Source organism: Taudactylus pleione, unplaced genomic scaffold (genome assembly GCF_031769625.1).
Source record: "Taudactylus pleione unplaced genomic scaffold, aTauple2 ptg000347l, whole genome shotgun sequence".
Classification (NCBI taxonomy): Eukaryota; Metazoa; Chordata; class Amphibia; order Anura; family Myobatrachidae; genus Taudactylus; species Taudactylus pleione.
The window spans coordinates 2,065,099-2,077,476 of NW_028284748.1; the positions used below are offsets into that span (position 1 = coordinate 2,065,099).

The 12,378-nt window shown below is 57.0% G+C and overlaps 1 protein-coding gene across 1 annotated transcript in view; it reads right to left on the reverse strand.

The window, feature by feature from the left end:
* YJU2 (YJU2 splicing factor homolog) overlaps positions 1-12,378 on the reverse strand; it is a 313,756-nt gene that overhangs the window by 233,085 nt on the left and 68,293 nt on the right. The window lies entirely within an intron of this gene.

The following is a 12,378-nucleotide window of genomic DNA, read 5'->3' on the forward strand; positions in this document are numbered from 1 at the left end:
AGGGGAGCGCAGTGTGTGAGATGTGGAGGGGGAAGGGGAGCACAGTGTGCGGGATGTGGATAGAGGAAGGGGAGCGCAGTGTAGGGCATGTAGATAAAGGAAGGGGAGCGCAGTGTGAGGGATGGGAGCGAAGTATGACATGTGCATGGGGAAGGGGAGCACAGTGTGTGGGATGTGGATAGAGGAAGGGGAGAGCAGTGTGTGGGATGTGGATAGGGGAAGGGGAGCGCAGTGTGTGGGATGTGGATAGGGGAAGGGGAGCGCAGTGTGTGGGATGTGGACAGAGGAAGGGGAGCGCAGTGTGTGGGATGTGGACAGAGGAAGGGGAGCGCAGTATGAGATGTGGATAGGGGAAGGGGAGCGCAGTGTGTGGGATATGGATAAGGGAAGGGGAGCGCAGTATGAGATGTGGACAGGGGAACGGGAGCGCAGAATGAGATGTGGACAGGGGAAGGGGAGCGCAGTATGAGATGTGGATGGGGAGCGCGGTATGAGAGATGTGGATAGGGGAAGGTGAGCGCAGTGTGTGAGATGTGGATAGGGTAAGGGAGCGCAGTGTGTGGGATGTGGATAGGGAAAGGGGAGCGCAGTGGGTGGGATGTGGATAGGTGAAGGGGAGCGCAGTATGAGATGTGGATAGGTTAAGGGGAGCGCAGTATGAGATGTGGATAGGGGAAGGGGAGCGCAGTATGAGATGTGGATAGGGGAAGGGGAGCACAGTATGAGATGTGGATAGGGGAAGGGGAGAGCAGTATGAGATGTGGATAGGGGAAGGGGAGCACAGTATGAGATGTGGATAGGGGAAGGGGAGCGCAGTATGAGATGTGGATAGGGGAAGGGGAGCGCAGTGTGTGGGATGTGGATAGGGGAAGGGGAACGCAGTGTGTGGGATGTGGATAGGGAAAGGGGCGCGCAGTGTGTGGGATGTGGATAGGGGAAGGGGAGCGCAGTGTGTGGGATGTGGATAGGGGAAGGGGAGCGCAGTGTGTGGGATGTGAATAGGGGATGGGTAGTGCAGTAGGAGATTTGGATAGGGGAAGGGGAGCACAGTATTAGATGTGGATAGGGGAGCGCAGTGTGTGGGATGTGGATAGGGGAGCGCAGTATGAGATGTGAAAAGGGGAAGGGGAGCACAGTGTGTGGGATGGGTGCACAGTATGAGATGTGGATAGGGGAAGGGGAGCGCAGTGGGTGGGATGGGGATAGGTGAAGGGGAGGCAGTATGAGATGTGGATAGGGGAAGGGGAGCGCAGTATGAGATATGGATAGGGGAAGGGGAGCGCAGTATGAGATGTGGATAGGGGAAGGGGAGCGCAGTGTGTGGGATGTGGATAGGGGAAGGGCAACGCAGTGTGTGGGATGTGGATAGGGGAAGGGAAACACTGTGCGTGGGATGGGAGCGCAGTATGAGATGTGGATAGGGGAAGGGGAGCGCAGTGTGTGGGATGTGGATAGGGGATGGGTAGTGCAGTAGGAGATTTGGATAGGGGAAGGGGAGCACAGTATTAGATGTGGATAGGGGAGCGCAGTGTGTGGGATGTGGATAGGGGAGCGCAGTATGAGATGTGGATAGGGGAAGGGGAGCACAGTATGAGATGTGGATGGGGAGCGCAGTATGAGAGATGTGGATAGGGGAAGGTGAGCGCAGTGTGCGGGTTGTGGATAGGGTAAGGGAGCGCAGTGTGTGGGATGTGGATAGGGGAAGGGGAGCGCAGTGTGTGGGATGTGGATAGGGGAAGGGGAGCGCAGTGTGTGGGATGTGAATAGGGGAAGGGGAACGCAGTGTGTGGGATGTGGATAGAGGAAGGGGAGCGCAGTGTGTGGGATGTGGATAGAGGAAGGGGAGCGCAGTGTGTGTGATGTGGATATGGGAAGGGGAGCGCAGTGTGTGGGATGTGGATAGGGGAAGGGGAGCACAGTATGACATGTGGATAGGGGAAGGGGAGCGCAGTGTGTGGGATGTGGACAGGGGAAGGGGAGAGCAGTATGAGATGTGGATGGGGAAGGGGAGCGCAGTGTGTGGGATGGGAGCGCAGTATGAGATGTGGATAAGGGAAAGGGAGTGCAGTGTGTGGGATGGGAGCGCAGTGTGTGGGATGTGGATAGGGGAAGGGGAGCGCAGTGTGTGGGATGTGGATAGGGGAAGGGGAGCGCAGTGTGTGGGATGTGGATAGGGGAAGGGGAACGCAGTGTGTGGGATGTGGATAGAGGAAGGGGAGCGCAGTGTGTGGGATGTGGATAGAGGAAGGGGAGCGCAGTGTGTGTGATGTGGATAGGGGAAGGGGAGCGCAGTGTGTGGGATGTGGATAGGGGAAGGGGAGCACAGTATGACATGTGGATAGGGGAAGGGGAGCGCAGTGTGTGGGATGTGGACAGGGGAAGGGGAGAGCAGTATGAGATGTGGATGGGGAAGGGGAGCGCAGTGTGTGGGATGGGAGCGCAGTATGAGATGTGGATAAGGGAAAGGGAGTGCAGTGTGTGGGATGGGAGCGCAGTATGAGATGTCGATAGGGGAAGGGAGCGCAGTGTGTGGGATGTGGATAGGGGAAGGGGAGCGCAGTATGAGATGTGGATAGGGGAGGGGAGCGCAGAATGAGATGTGGTTAGGGGAAGGGGGAGCGCAGTGTGTGGGATGAAGATATGTGAAGGGGAGTGCAGTGTGTGGGATGTGGATAGGTGAAGGGGAGCGCAGTGTGTGGGATGTGGATAGGGGAAGGGGAACGCAGTCTGTGGGATGTGGATAGGGGATGGGGAGAGCAGTGTGTTGGATGTGGATAGGGTAAGGGAAGAGCAGTGTGTGGGATGCGGATAGGGGAAGGGGAGCACAGTATGAGATATGGATGGGGAAGGGGAGCGCAGTGTGTGGGATATGGATAAGGGAACGGGAGCGCAGTATGAGATGTGGATAGGGGAAGGGGAGCGCAGTATGAGATGTGGATGGGGAGCGCAGTAAGAGATGTGGATAGGGGAGGGGAGCGCAGAATGAGATGTGGTTAGGGGAAGGGGAGCGCAGTGTGTGGGATGAAGATATGTGAAGGGGAGTGCAGTGTGTGGGATGTGGATAGGGGAAGGGAGCGCAGTGTGTGGGATGTGGATAGGGGAAGGGGAGCGCAGTGTGTGGGATGTGGACAGGGTAATGTGGATAGAGGAAAGGGATTGCAGTGTTTGGAATGTGGAAAGGGGAAGGGGAGCGCAGTGGGTGCGATGTGGAAAGGGGAAGGGGAGCACAGTGTGTGGGATGGGAGCGCAGTATGAGATGTGGATGGGGAAGGGGAGCTTAGTGAGTGGGATGTGGATAGGTGAAGGGGAGCGCAGTGTGTGGGATGTGGATAGGGGAGGGGAGCGCAGAATGAGATGTGGTTAGGGGAAGGGGAGCGCAGTGTGTGGGATGTGGATAGGTGAAGGGGAGCGCAGTGTGTGGGATGTGGATAGGTGAAGGGGAGTGCAGTGTGTGGGATGTGGATAGGTGAAGGGGAGCGCAGTGTGTGGGATGTGGATAGGGGAAGGGGAGCGTAGTACGAGATGTGGATAGGGTAAGAGGAGCGCAGTATGAGATGTGGATAGTTGTAGGGGAGCGCAGTATGAGATGTGGATAGAGGAAGGGGAACGCAGTGTGTGGGATGTGGAACAGGGGAAGGGGAGCGCAGTGTGTAGGATGGGGATAGGGGAAGGGAAGCACTGTGTGTGGGATGGGAGCGCAGTATGAGATGTGGCTGGGGAAGGGGAGCAAAGTGTGTGGGATGTGGATAGGGGAAGGGCAGCGCAGTGTGTGGGATGTGGAAAGGGGAAGGGAAGCGCAGTATAAGATGTGGATAGGGGAAGGGGAGCGCAGTGTGTGGGATGTGGATAGGGGAAGGGGAGCATAGTGTGTGGTATGTGGATAGGGGAAGGGGAGCGCAGTGTGTGGGATGTGGACAGGGGAAGGGGAGAGCAGTATGAGATGTGGATGGGGAAGGGGAGCGCAGTGTGTGGGATGGGAGCGCAGTATGAGATGTGGATAAGGGAAGGGGAGTGCAGTGTGTGGGATGGGAGCGCAGTATGAGATGTGGATAGGGGAAGGGAGCGCAGTGTGTGGGATGTGGATAGGGGAAGGGGAGCGCAGTGTGTGGGATGTGGATAGGGGAAGGGGAGCGCAGTATGAGATGTGGATAGGGGAAGGGGAGCGCAGTATGAGATGTGGATAGGGGAAGGGGAGCGCAGTGTGTGGGATATGGATAAGGGAAGGGGAGCGCAGTATGAGATGTGGACAGGGGAACGGGAGCGCAGTATGAGATGTGGATAGTGGAAGGGGAGCGCAGTGTGTGGGATGTGGATAGAGGAAGGGGAGCGCAGGGTGTGGAATGTGGATAGGGGAGCACAGTGTGTGGAATGTGGATAGGGGAAGGGGAACACAGTGTGTGGAATGTGGATAGGGGAGCACAGTGTGTGGAATGTGGATAGGGGAAGGGGAGCGCAGTGTGAGGGATGGGAGCGCATTATGAGATGTGGATAGGGGAAGGGGAGCACAGTATGAGATGTGGACAGGGGAAGGGAAGAGCAGTATGAGATGTGGATAGGTGAAGGGGAGCGCAGTGTGTGGAATGGGAGCGCAGTATGAGGTGTGGATAGGGGAAGGGGAGCGCAGTGTGTGGGATGTGGATAGGGGATGGGTAGTACAGTATGAGATGTGGATAGGGGAGCGCAGTGTGTGAGATGTGGATAAGAGAGCGCAGTATGAGATGTGGATAGGGGAGCGCAGTATGAGAGGTGGATAGGGGAAGGGGAGCGCAGTATGAGATGTGGCTAGGGGAAGGGGAGCGCAGTGTGTGGGATGTGGATAGGGGAAGGGGAGCGTAGTACGAGATGTGGATAGGGGAAGGGGAGCGCAGTATGAGATGTGGATAGGTTAAGGGGAGCGCAGTATGATATGTGGATAGGGGAAGGGCAGCGCAGTGTGTGGGATGTGGATAGGTGAAGGGGAGCGCAGTATGATATGTGGAAAGGGGAAGGTGAGCGCAGTGTAAGATGTGGATAGGGGAAGGGGAGCGCAGTGTGTGGGATGTGGATAGGGGAAGGGGAGCGCAGTATGAGATGTGGATAGGGGAAGGGGAGCGCAGTGTGTGGGATGTGGATAGCGGAAGGGTAGCGCAGTGTGTGGCATGTGGATAGGGGAAGGGGAGCGCAGTGTGTGGGATGTGGATAGGGGAAGGGGAGAGCAGTGTGTTGGATGTGGATAGGGTAAGGGAAGAGCAGTGTGTGGGATGCGGATAGGGGGAAGGGGAGCGCAGCGTGTGGGATGTGGATATGGGATGGGAGCGCAGTGTGTGGGATGTGGATGGGGAAGGGGAGCGCAGTGTGTGGCATGGGAGCGCAGGATGAGATGTGGATAGGGGAAGGGGAGTGAAGTGTGTGGGATGGGAGCGCAGGATCAGATGTGGATAGGGGAAGGGGGGCGCAGTGTGTGGGATATGGATAGGAGAAGGGGAGCGCAGTGTGTGGGATGTGGATAGGGGAAGGGGAGCGCAGTGTGTGGGATGAGGATAGGGGAAGGGGAGCGCAGTGTGTGGGATGAGGATAGGGGAAGGGGAGCGCAGTGTGTGGGATGTGGATAGGGAAAGGGGAGCGCAGTGTGTGAGATGTGGAGGGGGAAGGGAGCGCAGTGTGTGGGATGGGAGCACAGAATGAGATGTCAAAAGGGGAAGCGGAGCACAGTGTGCGGGATGTGGATAGAGGAAGGGGAGCGCAGTGTAGGGCATGTAGATAAGGGAAGGGGAGCACAGTGTGTGGGATGTGGATAGAGGAAGGGGAGAGCAGTGTGTGGGATGTGGATAGGGGAAGGGGAGCGCAGTGTGTGGGATGTGGATAGGGGAAGGGGAGCGCAGTATGAGATGTGCATGGGGAAGGGGAGCACAGTGTGTGGTATGTGGATAGGGGAAGGGGAGCGCAGTGTGTGGGATGTGGATAGGGGAAGGGGAGCGCAGTGTGAGAGATGTGGATAGGGGAAGGGGAGCGCAGTGTGTGGGATGGGAGCACAGAATGAGATGTCAAAAGGGGAAGCGGAGCACAGTAGGCGGGATGTGGATAGAGGAAGGGGAGCGCAGTGTAGGGCATGTAGATAAGGGAAGGGGAGCACAGTGTGTGGGATGTGGATAGAGGAAGGGGAGAGCAGTGTGTGGGATGTGGATAGGGGAAGGGGAGCGCAGTGTGTGGGATGTGGATAGGGGAAGGTGAGCGCAGTATGAGATGTGCATGGGGAAGGGGAGCACAGTGTGTGGGATGTGGATAGGGGAAGGGGAGCGCAGTGTGTGGGATGTGGATAGGGGAAGGGGAGCGCAGTATGAGATGTGGATAAAGATATGAGATAGCAGTATGAGATGTGGATAGAGGAATGGGAGCGCAGTATGAGATGTGGATAGGGGAAGGGGAGCGCAGTATGAGATGTGAATAGGGGAAGGGGAGTGCAGTGTGTGGGATGTGGATAGAGGAAGGGGAGCGCAGACTGTGGGATGTGGATAGGGGAGCGCAGACTGTGGGATGTGGATAGGGGGAAGGGGAGCGCAGTATGAGATGTGGATAGGGGAAGGGGAGCGCAGTGTGCGGGATATGGATAAGGGAAGGGGAGCGCAGTACGAGATGTGGACAGGGGAACGGGAGCGCAGTATGAGATGTGGATAGGGGAAGGGGAGCGCAGTATGAGATGTGCATGGGGAAGGGGAGCACAGTGTGTGGGATGTGGATAGGGGAAGGGGAGCGCAGTATGAGATGTGGATAGGGGAAGGGGAGCGCAGTATAAGATGTGGATAGAGGAAGGGGAGAGCAGTGTTTGGGATGTGGAAAGGGGAAGGGGAGCACAGTGTGTGGGATATGGACAGGGGAAGCGCAGTGTGTGTGATGTGGATAGGGGAAGGGGAGCGCAGTGTGTGGGATGGGAGCGCAGTATGAGATATGGATGGGGAAGGGGAGCTTAGTGAGTGGGATGTGGATAGGGGAAGGGGAGCACAGTATGAGATGTGGATAGGGGAGGGGAGCGCAGTATGAGATGTGGATAGGGGAAGGGGAGCGCAGTATGAGATGTGGATAGGGGAAGGGGAGCGCAGTATGAGATGTGGATAGGGGAAGGGGAGGGCAGTATGAGATGTGGATAGGGGAAGGGGAGCGCAGTATGAGATGTGGATAGGGGAAGGGGAGCGCAGTATGAGATGTGGATAGGGGAAGGGGAGCGCAGTATGAGATGTGGATAGGGGAAGGGGAGCGCAGAGTGTAGGATGTGGATAGGGGAAGGGGAGCGCAGTGCGTGGCATGGGAGCGCAGTATGAGATGTGGATAGGGGAAGGGGAGCACAGTATGAGATGTGGACAGGGGAAGGGAAGCGCAGTATGAGATGTGGATAGGTGAAGGGGAGCGCAGTGTGTGGGATGGGAGCACAGTATGAGATGTGGATAGGGGAAGGCTAGCGCAGTGTGTGGGATGTGGATAGAGGAAGGGGAGCGCAGTGTGTTGGATGTGCATAGGGGAATGGGAGCGCACTGTGTGGAATGTGGATAGGGGAAGGGGAGCGCAGTGTGTGGGATGTGGATAGGGGATGGGTAGTGCAGTAGGAGATGTGGATAGAGTAAGGGGAGCACAGTGTGTGGGATGTGGATAGAGGAAGGGGAGCGCAGTGTGTGGGATGTGGATAGAGGAAGGGGAGCGCAGTGTGTGGGATGTGGATAGAGGAAGGGGAGCGCAGTGTGTGGGATGTGGATAGAGGAAGGGGAGCGCAGTGTGTGGGATGTGGATAGGGGAAGGGTAGCGCAGTATGAGATGTGGATGGGGAGCGCAGTATGAGATGTGGATGGGGAGCGCAGTATGAGAGATGTGGATAGGGGAAGGTGAGCGCAATGTGTGGGATGTGGATAGGGTAAGGGAGCGCAGTGTGTGGGATGTGGATAGGGTAAGGGAGCGCAGGGCGTGGGATGTGGAAAGGGGAAGGGGAGCACAGTGTGTGGGATATGGATAGGGGAAGCGCAGTGAGTGGGATGGGAGCGCAGTATGAGATGTGGATAGGGGAAGGGGAGCGCAGTATGAGATGTGGATAGGGGAAGGGGAGCGCAGTATGAGATGTGGATAGGGGAAGGGGAGCGCAGTATGAGATGTGGATAGGGGAAGGGGAGCGCAGTATGAGATGTGGATAGGGGAGGGGGAGCGCAGAATGAGAAGTGGTTAGGGGAAGGGGAGCGCAGTGTGTGGGATGTGGATAGGTGAAGGGGAGTGCAGTGTGTGGGATGTGGATAGGTGAAGGGGAGCGCAGTGTGTGGGATGTGGATAGGGGAAGGGGAGCGTAGTACGAGATGTGGATAGGGTAAGGGGAGCGCAGTATGAGATGTGGATAGGTTAAGGGGAGCGCAGTATGAGATGTGGATAGGGGAAGGGGAGCGCAGTATGAGATGTGGATAGGGGAAGGGGAGCGCAGTATGAGATGTGGATAGGGGAAGGGGAGCGCAATATGAGATGTGGATAGGGGAAGGGGAGCGTAGTATTAGATGTGGATAGGGGAAGGGGAGCGCAGTATGAGATGTGGATAGGAGAAGGGGAGCGCAGTATGAGATGTGGATAGGAGAAGGGGAGCGCAGTATAAGATGTGGATAGGGGAAGGTGAGCGCAATGTGTGGGATGTGGATAGGGTAAGGGAGCGCAGTGTGTGGGATGTGGATAGGGTAAGGGAGCGCAGGACGTGGGATGTGGAAAGGGGAAGGGGAGCACAGTGTGTGGGATATGGATAGGGGAAGCGCAGTGAGTGGGATGGGAGCGCAGTATGAGATGTGGATAGGGGAAGGGGAGCGCAGTATGAGATGTGGATAGGGGAAGGGGAGCGCAGTATGAGATGTGGATAGGGGAAGGGGAGCGCAGTATGAGATGTGGATAGGGGAAGGGGAGCGCAGTATGAGATGTGGATAGGGGAGGGGAGCGCAGAATGAGAAGTGGTTAGGGGAAGGGGAGCGCAGAGTGTGGGATGTGGATAGGTGAAGGGGAGTGCAGAGTGTGGGATGTGGATAGGTGAAGGGGAGCGCAGTGTGTGGGATGTGGATAGGGGAAGGGGAGCGTAGTACGAGATGTGGATAGGGTAAGGGGAGCGCAGTATGAGATGTGGATAGGTTAAGGGGAGCGCAGTATGAGATGTGGATAGGGGAAGGGGAGCGCAGTATGAGATGTGGATAGGGGAAGGGGAGCGCAGTATGAGATGTGGATAGGGGAAGGGGAGCGCAATATGAGATGTGGATAGGGGAAGGGGAGCGTAGTATTAGATGTGGATAGGGGAAGGGGAGCGCAGTATGAGATGTGGATAGGAGAAGGGGAGCGCAGTATGAGATGTGGATAGGAGAAGGGGAGCGCAGTATAAGATGTGGATAGGGGATGAGGAGCGCAGTATGAGATGTGGATAGGTGAAGGGGAGCTCATTATGAGATGTGGATAAGGGAAGGGGAACGCAGTGTGTGGGATGTGGATAGGGGAAGGAGAGGGCAGTGTGTAGGATGTGGAAAGGGGTAGGGGAGCGCAGTATGATATGTGGAAAGGGGAAGGGAAGCACTGTGTGTGGGATGGGAGCGCAATATGAGATGTGGATGGGGAAGGGGAGCGCAGTGTGTGGGATGTGGATAGGGGAAGGGCAACGCAGTGTGTGGGATGTGGAAAGGGGTAGGGGAGCGCAGTATGATATGTGGAAAGGGGAAGGGGAGCACAGTGTGTGGGATGGGAGCACAGTATGAGATGTGGATACGGGATGGGGAGCGCAGTATGAGAGATGTCGAAAGGGGAAGGTGAGCGCAGTGTGTGGGATGTGGATAGGGTAAGGGAGCGCAGTGTGTGGGATGTGGATAGGGGAAGGGCAGCGCAGTGTGTGGGATGTGGATAAGGTAAGGGCAGCGCAGTGTGTGGGATGTGGATAGGGGAAGGGGGAGCGCAGTGTATGGGATGTGGAAGGAGGAAGGGGAGCGCAGTGTGTGGGATGGGAGCGCAGTATGAGATGTGGATAGGGGAAGGGGAGCACAGTGTATGGGATGTGGATAGAGGAAGGGGAGCGCAGTGTGTGGGATGTGGATAGGGGGAAGGGGAGCGTAGTGTGTGGGATGTGGATATGGGAAGGGGAGCGCAGTGTGGGATGGGAGCGCAGTGTGGGATGGGAGCGCAGTGTGTGGGATGTGGATAGGGGAAGGGGAGCACAGTAAGTGATGTGGATAGGGGAAGGGGAGCACAGTATGAGATGTGGATAGGGGAAGGGGAGCACAGTATGAGATGTGGATAGGGGAAGGGGAGCGCAGTATGAGATGTGGATAGGGGAAGGGGAGCGCAGTATGAGATGTGGATAGGGGAAGGGGAGTGCAGTATGAGATGTGGATAGGGGAAGGGGAGTGCAGTATGAGATGTGGATAGGTGAAGGGGAGCGCAGCGTGTGATGTGGATAGGGGAAGGGGAGTGCAGCGTGTGATGTGGCAAGGGGAAGGGGAGCACAGTGTGTGGGATGTGGATAGGGAAAGGGGAGCAGTGTGTGTGGGATGGGAGCGCAGTATGAGATGTGGATAGAGGAAGGGGAGCGCAGTGTGTGGAATGTGGATAGGGGAAGGGGAGCACAGTGTGTGGAATGTGGATAGGGGAAGGGGAGCACAGTGTGTGGAATGTGGATAGGGGAAGGGGAGCGCAGTCTGTGGGATGGGAGCGCAGTATGAGATGTGGATAGGGGAAGGGGAGCACAGTATGAGATGTGGACAGGGGAAGGGAAGCGCAGTATGAGATGTGGATAGGTGAAGGGGAGCGCAGTGTGTGGGATGGGAGCGCAGTATGAGGTGTGGATAGGGGAAGGGGAGCGCAGTGTGTGGGATGTGGATAGGAGATGGGTAGTGCAGTAGGAGATTTGGATAGGGGAAGCGGAGCACAGTATGAGATGTGGATAGGGGAGCGCAGTGTGTGGGATGTGGATAGGGGAGCGCAGTATGAGATGTGGATAGGGGAAGGGGAGCACAGTATGAGATGTGGATAGGGGAAGGGGAGCGCAGTGTGTGGGATGTGGATAGGGCAAGGGTAGCGCACTGTGTGGGATGTGGATAGGGAAAGGGGAGCGCAGTGTGTGGGATGTGGATAGGGGAAGGGGAGCACAGTATGAGATGTGGATAGGGGAAGGGGAGCACAGTGTGTGGGATGTGGATAGGGGAAGGGGAGCACAGTATGAGATGTGGATAGGGGAAGGGGAGCACAGTATGAGATGTGGATAGGGGAAGGGGAGCGCAGTGTGTGGGATGTGGATAGGGGAAGGGGAGTGCAGTCTGTGGGATGTGGATAGGGGAAGGGGAGCGCAGTATGAGATGTGGATAGAGGAAGGGGAGCGCAGTATGAGATGTGAATAGGGGAAGGGGAGTGCAGTATGTGGGATGTGGATAGAGGAAGGGGAGCGCAGTGTGTGGGATGTGGATAGGGGAAGGGGAGAGCAGTGTGTGGGATGTGGATAGGAGAAGGGAGCGCAGTGTGTGGGATGTGGATAGGGGAAGGGAGCGCAGTGTGTGGGATGTGGATAGGGGAAGGGGACCGCAGTGGGTGGGATGTGGATAGGTGAAGGGGAGCGCAGTGTTTGGGATGTGGATAGAGGAAGGGGAGCGCAGTGTTTGGGATGTGGAAAGGGTAGCGCAGTGCGAGGGATCTGGAAAGGGGAAGGGGAGCACAGTGTGTGGGATATGGATAGGGGAAGCGCAGTGTGTGTGATGTGGATAGGGGAAGGGGAGAGCAGTGTGTGGGATGGGAGCGCAGTATGAGATGTGGATGGGGAAGGGGAGCTTAGTGAGTGGGATGTGGATAGGGGAAGGGGAGTGCAGTATAAGATGTGGATAGGGGAGGGGAGCGCAGAATGAGATGTGGTTAGGGGAAGGGGAGCGCAGTGTGTGGGATGTGGATAGGGGAAGGGGAGCGCAGTGTGTGGGATGTGGATAGGTGAAGGGGAGTTCAGTGTGTGGGATGTGGATAGGTGAAGGGGAGCGCAGTGTGTGGGATGTGGATAGGGGAAGGGGAGCGTAGTACGAGATGTGGATAGGGTAAGGGGAGCGCAGTATGAGATGTGGACAGGTTAAGGGGAGCGCAGTATGAGATGTGGATAGGGGAAGGGGAGCGCAGTATGGGATGTGGATAGGGGAAGGGGAGCGTAGTATGGGATGTGGATAGGGGAAGGGGAGCGTAGTATTAGATGTGGATAGGGGAAGGGGAGCGCAGTATGAGATGTGGATAGGAGAAGGGGAGCGCAGTATGAGATGTGGATAGGGGATGGGGAGCGCAGTATGAGATGTGGATAGGTGAAGGGGAGCTCAGTGTGGGATGTGGATAGGGGAAGGGGAGCGCAGTGTGTGGGATGTGGATAGGGGAGCGCAGTATGAGATGTGG